Below are 11,560 nucleotides of genomic sequence, written 5' to 3' on the forward strand. Positions count from 1 at the left end.
CGGGCGTAGCCACCATTAAATAACTTCCTGTTCTTTTAGCCTCAAATTGTATTTTACATATCATCTAAGACGTTAAATAGATGTGGCTCAAAATAATGAATGCAATTTTTTAAAAAAAATGCTATTTTAAAACTTAGGTGGGCCGCCCTAAGTGATTTTATATGGTATGGTTAATTTGATTTTTTTATCGGCCTAATTTTTAAATTTTGAAAAGAGTAAAAGAGAAAGAAAATGATGGACGGATCAGATTTTATGATGATTTTAAAATGAGTTCAAACGCTGGCGCTGTATCTTAAGCTTAACCTCCAGAGCTTTGTAGTGGATCCGGCCTCTTAGCTTATAGTATAACCTTGGGACCACGTGCGAGGTGGTGACGTGGCTGTTCAAGCAACTGACACGTATTAAGTTCAAGATTGTTTTCAAATCATTTGTGTGGCCACGCGTCGTAAAGAAAGGGGCGATGACGATGGAAAATAAAGGTAGAATCGGGAGCACCGGAACAATGTAGATTCATCTCTCTACAAAACACGTGTTAAGCTTAGATTCAATCGTGACCGCCCATATAGTGGGCCTCATCGTGGATTGCCAGTTTTTTAAAAACTAAAGTATTCGAAAACTACTATTTCACTCTTTTTCCTAAATTTTAATTGGTCCATTACATTATTTTTGTTTTCTACCGTTACGTTTTCATGTCTACTGATCAGATATACAGGGTAATTAAAGTTTATCTTTAAATATACACCGTTCGCGATATGGTCCACTAGATAAAAGGTTTTGATTGATGCATGGACCTGTAATCTGTTTTTCTGGGGGATGACTCTACCATACTCCGGTTCTGCGGGCTCCACCCCTACTGCAACATTCCCCTGGCGCGATATAACAGGTTCAATGGAAGGGGACGCGGTTTGACTAGTGACGCCGCCACCAGCCAGGTGGCTAGTGATCGGTGCTATGGGGACCCCACTTTTATCCACGCCGTCCATCCATTTGAAAGATAATTTTAAGTTTGATCCCAAAAACATGAGGTATATCTAAATCTCAGGTAGACCACACCATGGGAAAACAGTAGCGGTTGAATGTCCACCATTAAAGACCTACCAGGGCCACTGTAATGGTTATTTGACATCTAAACCGTTGATTAGGTCGTACAGAATTGGATGAAGGGAAAAAATATATATTATCTTGATCCGAAACTTTTATAGGCCCCGAGAAGTTTTTTTAATAGTGGGCTTTCAATCAACACTTTGTGGTCCACTTGAGATTTGGATCAACCTCATTTTTGAATTCATACCATAAAATGATCTGGAAGAATAGTTGGATAGAATAGATGAAACATACCATGATATGGCTCACAGAGCACTGATTCGCTAGTGGCAGGGATTAGCCAGTCCCTTTCCCCAAACCGCGGAAGCGGATTGGCTGGTGTACCATACAGCAACTATACAGCCGCTGTAGGTACGTGTCGTGCAGGTCCGAGTTGTACGAACGATTTTCATTGTTAAATAATTGGTAAGGCTGATTATAATGTTTATTTTTCATCCAATATATTCATAAGCTCAAAATAACCTAAATTAAGAGGAAAAACAAATTTTATATGGATGCAAAACTTTTGTAACCCAAAAAGCATTTCAATAGTAAACGTTCAATCTTTTATTACTTTTTCCAGTGTGGTCTACTTGATAGTTAAATTTGTCTTATTTTTCATCTCAGGCTTTAAAGGCAAGCTAGACAAATGAATGGAAGGTTTGAACATAACACATACCTCATGATAAGACCCACAAAGCTTGCTGGCGTCGATACATTAGTTATATAGCTGGTTTGAGGTACACTAGCCAATCCGCTAGCAGATTAAGTGTTACCCGGGTAACACCGTATTCAGTGTTTCCCTAACTAGGGGACCCAAATTTATGTATTTTATTATATATCCATGCTGTCCATCAGTTTTTAAAACTCATCTTAAGGCATGATTTCGCACAATGAAGCAGATCCAAATCTCAAATGGACATACAGTCGGGATTGAATTTCCACCATTAAAAACTTCTTGAGCCCAAAAACGTTTTGGATCAAGCTTATATTTGTGATTTACCTCAATCCAGGTCTACGTTATCAACAGGTTCGATGGAAAATAAACATTACGGTGGGCCCTATGAAATCTCTTATGTTGGGCGTTTAATGACCACTATTTCCTATGGTATGGTCCACTTGAAATCTGGATCTTCTTCATTTTTTGGGACCATGCCTAAAAAGGTCTGAAAAACGTATGGACGCCGTGGATAGACAATACATACACCAAGGTTGGCCCTATGTTCAAGGAAACCCCTGATCCGGTCTTACCCGGGTAACACCAATGGCGAGTGAGTGGCAAGCGCCCGCATGCAGCCAAGAGAAAATTACCATTGTAAACGCTACCTTGTATCCAGCGTCTTTTATGAAAGTCTAAAACTTACCTTCTAAACTTAGACCTTGCACGTACGGACAGAGCATTTGAGGACGAAAATACTCCTGCTTCTCACGCGTAGCATTGCACGTACGGACAGAGGTATTTTCGTCCTCAAATGCGCTGTCCGTACGTACAAGGTCTAAGTTGGTAAGATAAGTTTTGCACTATCATAAAACACGCTGGATCAAAGGTGGTGTTTACAGTGATAATTTTCTCTGCAACCAATAGAAGCACTGCATAAGGGTCCACATTGCACACATGAGACAGATCCAGGCCGTTCATCAGTCTGGCCCCTTGAATGTTACCCGACCCGAAAATAAGATCCCTATCCATTTTTTTGTGGCCACTTATCTGCGGAAAAGGGATATCTGATAATTAAAAGGACAAAACCAGCCGTCCATGTATGGCCCATATAGTTAGTGAACTAGATCGATTTCTAAGGTAGGCCATATTAATCGTGGGGGCCTATGGATCTCTGGCACGTGCCGTCGGGCTTAAAAGCATAATATGCCGAAAGGGAGGAATTATAGGGTCCTGATGTGCGGAAAATGACCTAATCAATAGGCTATATGTCAAATAACAATTACAGAGGACCTAGGGAGGCTTTTAATGGTGGAAATTCAATCACTACCGTTTTTCCATGGTGTGGTCCACCTAAGATTTAGATTTACCTAATTTTTGTGACCAACTATAAAATTATATTTCAAAATAGATGGACGGCGTGGATAAAACAAATACATCATGATGGGGTCCACATAGCACCGACCGCTGGCCACCTGGCTGGTGGCGGCGCCACAAGCCAAACCGCGTCCCTATCTCATAATCTCTGCATCGGCTGCATTGCGGTGCGTAAAAGCTAATGTAACGGCCGATATCTCGGGGCGGTGCAGATGGTGTTCGGGTTTTGTCAATGAGAAAAACATTGATACTCTGGCAGAGGCTGATGGATGATACACAAGTACTTAAAAATTACCTACAAAATGCATACTATAAGTAGTTCAACAAACATGTCCACATTGTGGGTCTCAGTTAAGATGTATCATCAAATAAAAATGCATTTGGACGGTTAAAATGAACAGGCAAATCCAATGGTCCTATTTCGACGAACGGGTGTCCAAAAATCAAAGGTTAGAATTGTTCAACGCGTTTGATTTTTGGCATGTGACTTAGCAAGAGTAGATTCCAAAATTTAGTCGGTTTAGCTTGAATTCACATATGACACTGTAAATTTTTGGGCGCCTGCGTATTAAGCGTCAACCTCTGCTAGAGGAGAAAATTACCACTGTGACCCCACCTTTTATCAAGGATCCAAAACTTACCTGTCCAACGTAGGCCTTGCACGTACGGACAGAGCATTTGAAGATGAAAACATCGCTGCTACGCAACTTATAGCTACGGTTCTAATCGGTAGCCATAGGTGAAACGAAAAATAACTCTGAAAAGCAGGGGTGTTTTCGTCCTCAAATGCTCTGTCGGTACGTACAAGTCTAAGTTGGGAAGGTAAGTTTTGGATTTCTCATAAAAGATGCTGGATAAAATGTAGGGTCTGCAGTGGTATTTTTCTCCTGCCCAGAGGATCAAACAACCTCCTTTCTCAAAAGGTGAGGATGCTTCGTGCGGGCACATGTCCCGTTTCATCACGCAATCGCGTGCGTGCCCAGGCCACGTGCTTTTTTCTTCATTTTGTTTTAATTTCCGTCCAAGAAATGTCCAGCTGGGGCCCCACCTAATATCTTGTGGTGGTTTCTCACCACGCGTTTACAATATTTTTCTGATACTTCGCCGACTGTCTACGTTGCTGGACCTTTCTAGGTTGGTACGAAAGCTTTTAGCGTTATATGGCGGGGAAGTGGATTGCGTACTGAGTAAACTATGTGGGGCCCACCGTCATTCATTCATTGTATCAACTCCGTCCATCCGTTTTATCATATAATTTTATGGCTCTAAACCAAAAATTAATAATATACACAGCTCAAGTGGACCACACCACCTGAAAAAGTATGAATTGAAGTCTACAGTTGAAAAGTTCTTGGGGCCACAGAAGTTTTAAATCAAGATGATAATTTTGCTCCCTTTATCCATGTCTGTGTGATCTTTTTAACAGTTTGGATGATAAATAAACATCACTGGGGCCGTAGAAAGGTTTCAACGGTGGAAATCAATACTTCCACTGTTTCCTTTGGTATGGTCTACTTCAGATTTTGATATACTTTAAATTTGGGTTTAACCCCTAAAATGATATGGAAAAACGGATGGACGGCGTGTATAGACTACATGATTTCATAGTGGCCCCAACAGAGTTTACTCACTAGATAAGAGCCTACTGAGTAACTCAGTAGACAATCCGATTTCAGATGGCGGTGACTCGTCCACCGTCAACATGAAGCGGATTGGCTAGTGTACCACACACCAGCTATGTGGCTGAGGTAGATACGTGTCGTGCGAAGCCGAGCACCGACGCTCATCCACGGTTCAAATGAGATCAAAGTTACATGGGCCCTACAATGATGTATTTATTATATCCATATCATTCATCCATTTTTCAATATCATTTTAAAGCATTAGACAAAAAATAAATCATATTCAAAACGCAAATAGGCCACACCAAAAATAACAGCAAGGATAATGATTTTCACCGTTAAAAAATTTTTAGGACCCACCATAACTTTTATTTTCCATCTAATCTGTTAATAAGGACAAAAATACATAGACCAAGAAAATACATGGTTGAAGAGGAAAAACAAATTTCACATTGATCCGAAACTTCTGTGACCCCAGGAGGGTTTCAAGGGCACACGTTCGATCACCTGTTTATTGCAGTGTGGCAATATGATATTTGGGGTTCACGGAAGTTTTCGATCAATAGGAAACCCGGCCAATCCCGGGATTAAACCTTCGAATCCCTCGAACCAGACCCATGGATCTCAAGACAATCCACTGACATCACCATCATTACCTTTAAATCCCATCCAATCCCGTGTATGTTTGGCACGCCTGGCCAATCCCGAGATCTATCTTCCGATCCCTTCCAATCCCATCCAATCTGCCTGGCCAAACATGCCCTAAAATGATCTTTAAAAGTGGATGCAGAGCGCCAGCGTTCGTCTACACCAGCTATACAGCTTCTTTTCTTTTTTTTTGTTCTCACACACACACCCCCACACACGCACGCCATAGTGGATTTTCACGACCTATGGGTACTCGAACCCTTGACCGGGTGTTGAAACTCCCGACAGTCTACCACCCGGAGTAAGAGTAAGTAGACTCCTACGGCGCTTACTTGAATGGTGCTAACAGTAACCATCCAATGGATGAATAAAATAAAATCACTGCGGTCCAAAAATCAATAGAGAAAATTGGAGGGCTAAGATAGTCGATCTTTGTGAGACCACTGTTCAGAAGAGAGTGGATTAGGTGCGGCCTTGATGTGTTTACTATACATTCATCCTGTCCATCCGTTTTCGCAGTTATTTTAATGCATGATTCTAAAAATAAAACGGAACCAAACCTCATATGTGATTAACCATTAAAATCTTGTGCCAAATAAATAAATAAATATATATATATATATATATATATATATATATATATATATATATGTCACACACACACCTGGGCACAAATTCTCGCGAGAACTTTTTGAGAACTCATCTCTCATGATATGATATCAAAATCTGAACCATCTAAGTGATGCAACATTTTATGAAACCTACAAGACCCACTTTTAGACTGATTAAATACTTTGGTGGGCCGTGGAAAAAGAAAATAGCTTTCTCCCTTGATTTGCCTCTCTTTTACCATGGTCCGCCAGAGTTTTAGATCATGGTGAAAATTCATCCCTAAAGGTTTCATGGGATTCCGCATCTTATGAACCATTCAGATTCGACACCAATGACACATGTGCAAAGGTGAGCACATGCGTAGGTGAGCATGCCTCTATATATGTGTGTGTGTGGGGGGGGGGGGGGAGGAGGTACTATGCGCTACACCTCACGATAAGCTCCCGTGAGGTCGAGTTGTGTAGGCCCCACCATGATGCGTGTCGACCATCAACACCGTGCATTTGATGGGTCCCCTTAAAATGATAGGATATCCCAAAAATCAGTCATATACGGAACTCAGGCGGGTTATACCATCTAAAATCATGTGAAGACACCTTTAAAACATATAAAAGCACTTGGTGGGGCCCACTTGAAATTTGCATGCGTCTGAAACTTGGTCTGAACCCTCATCCAAGTGGGACACACATAATGGATGGACTGGATTTGCAAACCACATTTTGATGGGCCCAAAAAATGATTATAAATGTTTTAATGGTCCATGGCCCCTCTCCACTTCTGTATGTGGTGTGGCCCACACAAGTCACGGATTGAATTGATTTTTGACACCTAGGCCCATGATGGAATGGTGCATCTGACTGATGGTGTAGGTGTTCGAAACGCATCACGGTGGGGCCCACACAACTCGACCTCATGGGACGAACTCGTGAGGTCGAGCGCATGGTACCTTTTCCCATACACACACACACACACACACACACACACACTATGGGGTTGACCTCATGGGAAGCTGTGTGGGCCCCACCCTGATGCGTGTCCAAAATCTACCCCATCTGTTAGATGCACCATTCCATGGTGGGACATGAACTTGAAAATAAATTCAATCTATGACTTGGGTGGGCCACACCACATACAACACTTGAGAGGAGTTACCCTTCCATTAAAACATTCATAATCATAATCATTTACTGTGCCCACTGAGATGTGGTTCACAAATCCAATCCATCCATTGTGAGTGTCTCACTTAGATAAGGGGTTAGACTAAGTTTCAACCTCATACAATACTCATGTGGGCCCTACCAAGTGCTTTTATATGTTTTAGGCATGATTTCACATGGTTTAGATGGTATGGCCCACTTGAGTTCTTTATACGGCTGATTTATAGCATATCCATAATTTAAAGGGGATCCATCAAATGCACAGCATTGATGTTTGACATGCATCACAGTGGGACCACCTAAGCTCGACCTCATGAGAAGTTCCCATGAGGTCGACCGTGGACGGCATAGAATATATATATATATATATATGCCTTACAATATGAAACCATGTGAAGATGTGCCTAAAACATATAAAAGCACTTGATGGGGCCTACCTGAAATTTGGATGGTCTGAAACTTGGTTTGGCCCCTCATCCAATTGGAACACATATAATGGATGGGCTGGATTTATGATCCAGTTCTCAGTGGGCCAAATAAATGATTATGAATGTTTTAATGGAGGGTAACCCCTCTCAACTTTTGTATGTGGTGTGGCCCACACAAGTCACGGATTGACTTGATTTTTAAGTCCTGGGCCCACCATAGAATGGTGCATCTGACTGATGGGGTAGATTTTCGACATCCATCATGGTGGGGCCCACACAGCTCGACCTCATGGGAAGCTCCCATGAGCTCGACCGCATAGAACCTTCCCCCCAACACACACACACACACACACACACACACACACACACACACACACACATATATATATATATATATATATATATATATATATATATATATATATATATATATTCAAGTTTTTGTGACTTTATCAGCGGGTTGGATGTCAAATAAATATTATGGAAATATTATGGTGGGCCGTAAGAAGTTTTTAACAGTGGGGCGTTCAATCAACACCGATGATTTAGATCTGCTCTATTTTTTAGCATGTCCTTAAAATAATCTGGCAAAACAGATGGGCAGTATGAACATAAAATACATACATCAAGGTGGGCCCCACAGTAAGGGCCACACTGTCTTCGGTAAGGCCAGCCTTGGCCCGACCCTACCATATGCATGGTCAAGGGCAGGGCCTAGCGCCCTGTTCCATTTCCACAATAAACCGAGGTTTGGTATATCGTGTTGTGTATATAGTCGTGCTTTGCCTATCCTTTCATGGTCCTCCAAGTCGTCATTTCCTATCTAGAGTTCTACACCGTGCATGTTTGGCCAGGTTTGGGCCATTCATATCTACCATTGAGGAAAACATGATGTTTCAGGCCATTCATACCTACCGCTAAAACAAACAGTTGGGCATGTTTGGGCTACTCACAGGTATCTCGGAAACATAAATCATAAATCAGAGGAGCATAGAAAACAGTTAAGGTTCTAAATCTAGGATCATGAAATATGTATGCCCACAAATATATCATTGAAAACTATAGGATTAAAGATTTAAGTGTACTATGAGCCAGGTGATTCAACAACCCTCATAGCAGTACATAATTAAAAATTTTTTTTTTTTAACCAACACACACCCATACCCCATATGGACACTGCACCCTATGACCTCAGTGTTGAAACGCACTCTGTGTACTACTATGTTGAAATGCACTCTATCTACCAGAGCCATGCAGAGACCCCAGTGCATGAGGATACTTGGTTTTGAAGATAAACAGCTTTGATTTACAACCCCTTTGGTCCAACAGCATGGATTGCTCTTGGCTCATCTTCTCCTTATTTCTCTCCTTAGGTGTGTGCTAATGATGGAAAGCCCCCACATGTTTGGATCATATGGAAGGGATCAAAAATCCTCTATCATTTAAGGCTTTTAGTTCCCCTCCCATTATAGAAATCAAATTCTAGTGGAACTTAATTTTTCTTTTTAAATTAGCCTTTAATTGGCTTTTATAATTGATTGGATTTAAACAATTTAGAGCCCTTAAAAAAAAAAAAAAAAAAAAAAACAGGTAAAGTCCACACACATACATGCATCCATGCATGTGTATAGAGGCTAAGATGGTAGATATTTTAACAACGAACGTGTGTTCAGGGCACGTTTACGTTTGGACCATTCGATACTGTCGTTGCAATGCACGTTCGTCTCTCTCTCTCTCTCTCTCTCTCTCTCTCTCTCTCTCTCTCTCATATTCATATGGGATTAGTGAGAAGGGTATGGTAACTAAATGCATGTGCTCAGGTACAACATCTCATCAGTGTGACTTAGGACATGCGTCGGGAGAGCCTCCTCCATGGCCCACTACGGCCTATAAAGCCTAACGGGTTGTAGATGGAATTCTCCATCACCAAATGGACGGAAACAAGGAGAAGAAGAACAGTTGCTTTCAAATGCCTCTCCACTACCCAAGATACACCAAGGAGGACTACCAACATATGCCTGAATGGAAGCTAGATAGGCTCCTAGCTGAGTACGGGTTGCCAGCGATAGGCGACCTCCCCTGCAAGAGAGAATTCGCCATGGGGGCCTTCATCTGGCCAGAGGTGGGCCACCACACAAAATCTTGCAAGGATTCTTCTTTTGTGGACTCTCCTAATAAAGTGTAGCGACTGTAGGAATTGTTCAAGAGATGTATCCATGTACATAGACGGTAGGATCTACTTCTAGAACTAGGATCTTTTTATCTTTAGCTTGCCATTGTGTAGTAGTGAAGAAGTGCAAATGATAATATGAATTACTATTACAATCTCTCCCCGTCGGACTAAGTGATGATGATGATGATGATTTGAAAGTCTCCCATGAAAATATGGGGTATGGCCCACCAGATGTACGGTCCATATTCAACAACAGCTCCAAGCAGCCTCTCAAAAATATCAGTCCTTGGATTTATGTAGTCAAATTTCATTTTTAACCTTCGAAATGAGTGAATCATTCACCCACAAAAGGCAACATTGAAATTTGGTTACGAATATCCGGCATACCTGATGAGATTTGGACCCACAATCGCCTTCCGCAGTGAGGATGGGTATGTTTTATGGTATTCGACATCGTGATGTGCCTTATATTGACGGCCTTCATCTGTTTTGACAGCTCATTTTATAGCAGGACCCCAAAAATTAAGCAGATCCATATCTCAGGTGCACCACACCACAGGAAACAGTGGTGATTGACCATCTGAAACTTTTGTGGGCCAGAAGTTTTGGATCGAGCTGATATTTGTGTGATCCCTTCATCAATGACTTCATGACCTTATCAACATGTTGGACTGAAATTAAACATTTCGGTCGCCCCTAAGAAGTTTTAGTGATGGGTATTCAATCACCGATGTTTCCTGTGGTGCGTCCACCTAAGATTTGGAACTGCTTCATTTTTTGGGATCATACCCTATAATGAGCTGTCAAGGTGGGCCCCACAGTCAGGGATCCATCGAAGCCACGCCCTACATGGATAGCCAATGCGTAAAAGAAAAAAACATCTACGTATCAGTCTATGCCAGCTAGAGCTGTACATGAACTGAGTTAGCTTAGTTAACTCACTTGACTCAAGTTGAAAATGGTTGACTCGACTCGACATGAAACTTGGTTCGAGCTGAGGCGAGCTGATTTTTTGAGCTTGAAAAAATTTTGGGCTGAGTCCGAGCTAGACCGAGCTCAACTCGGTTCAAACCAATTCAACTTGGATCAGGTTCACTTAATATAAATATTTTATATAAAATATTTATATATTTAAACAAATTATATATTATATATATTTAAAACCCTAAAACTTATACTCAAACTCAACTCGTAAGCTCCAACTCGAACTCAACTCGAAAGATTGAGCTCGAACTTGGCTCGAGTTGGCCCAAGCTGCTAACCAAGCCAAGCTGGCTAATCAGGATCGAAGACTGAGTCAAGCCAAGTTCAAGCTGAGGTAGCTTGCTGGCACAGCCAAGCCGAGCTGGGCCAAGCTCAACTCGCTCCAACTCGAAAGATCAAGCTCGAACATAGCTTGAACTGGCCTGAGCTGCTAACCAAGCCAGGCTGACTAATCAGGCTCGAAAACCAAGTCAAGCCAAGTTCAAGCTGAGGTAGCTTGCTGGCCGAGCCAAGCCGAGCTGGACCAAGCTCAACTCGTGTACAGCTCTAAATTGCCAGCCATCATTTTTATTCACTTTTAATCAAGAGAGATGCTCCAGTACTCTTGCATCAGGACACATGAACTTGGATCCATTGATCTGAGCTGTTCAAGTTTAGAACAAATTTCTGCTCCAGTAACTGTTGGACTTGATCCATAAACCTGAGCTGTCCATGAAAGTTCAGGACAAATTTCTAAAGCAATACATGCAAATACTAATCGGAGGACCCAATCCATCCTCTCTTCTTTTTTTTGTTACACAAACCCACACCCCACACAC

This window comes from Magnolia sinica, chromosome 8, assembly GCF_029962835.1.
Source record: "Magnolia sinica isolate HGM2019 chromosome 8, MsV1, whole genome shotgun sequence".
Taxonomy (NCBI): Eukaryota; Viridiplantae; Streptophyta; class Magnoliopsida; order Magnoliales; family Magnoliaceae; genus Magnolia; species Magnolia sinica.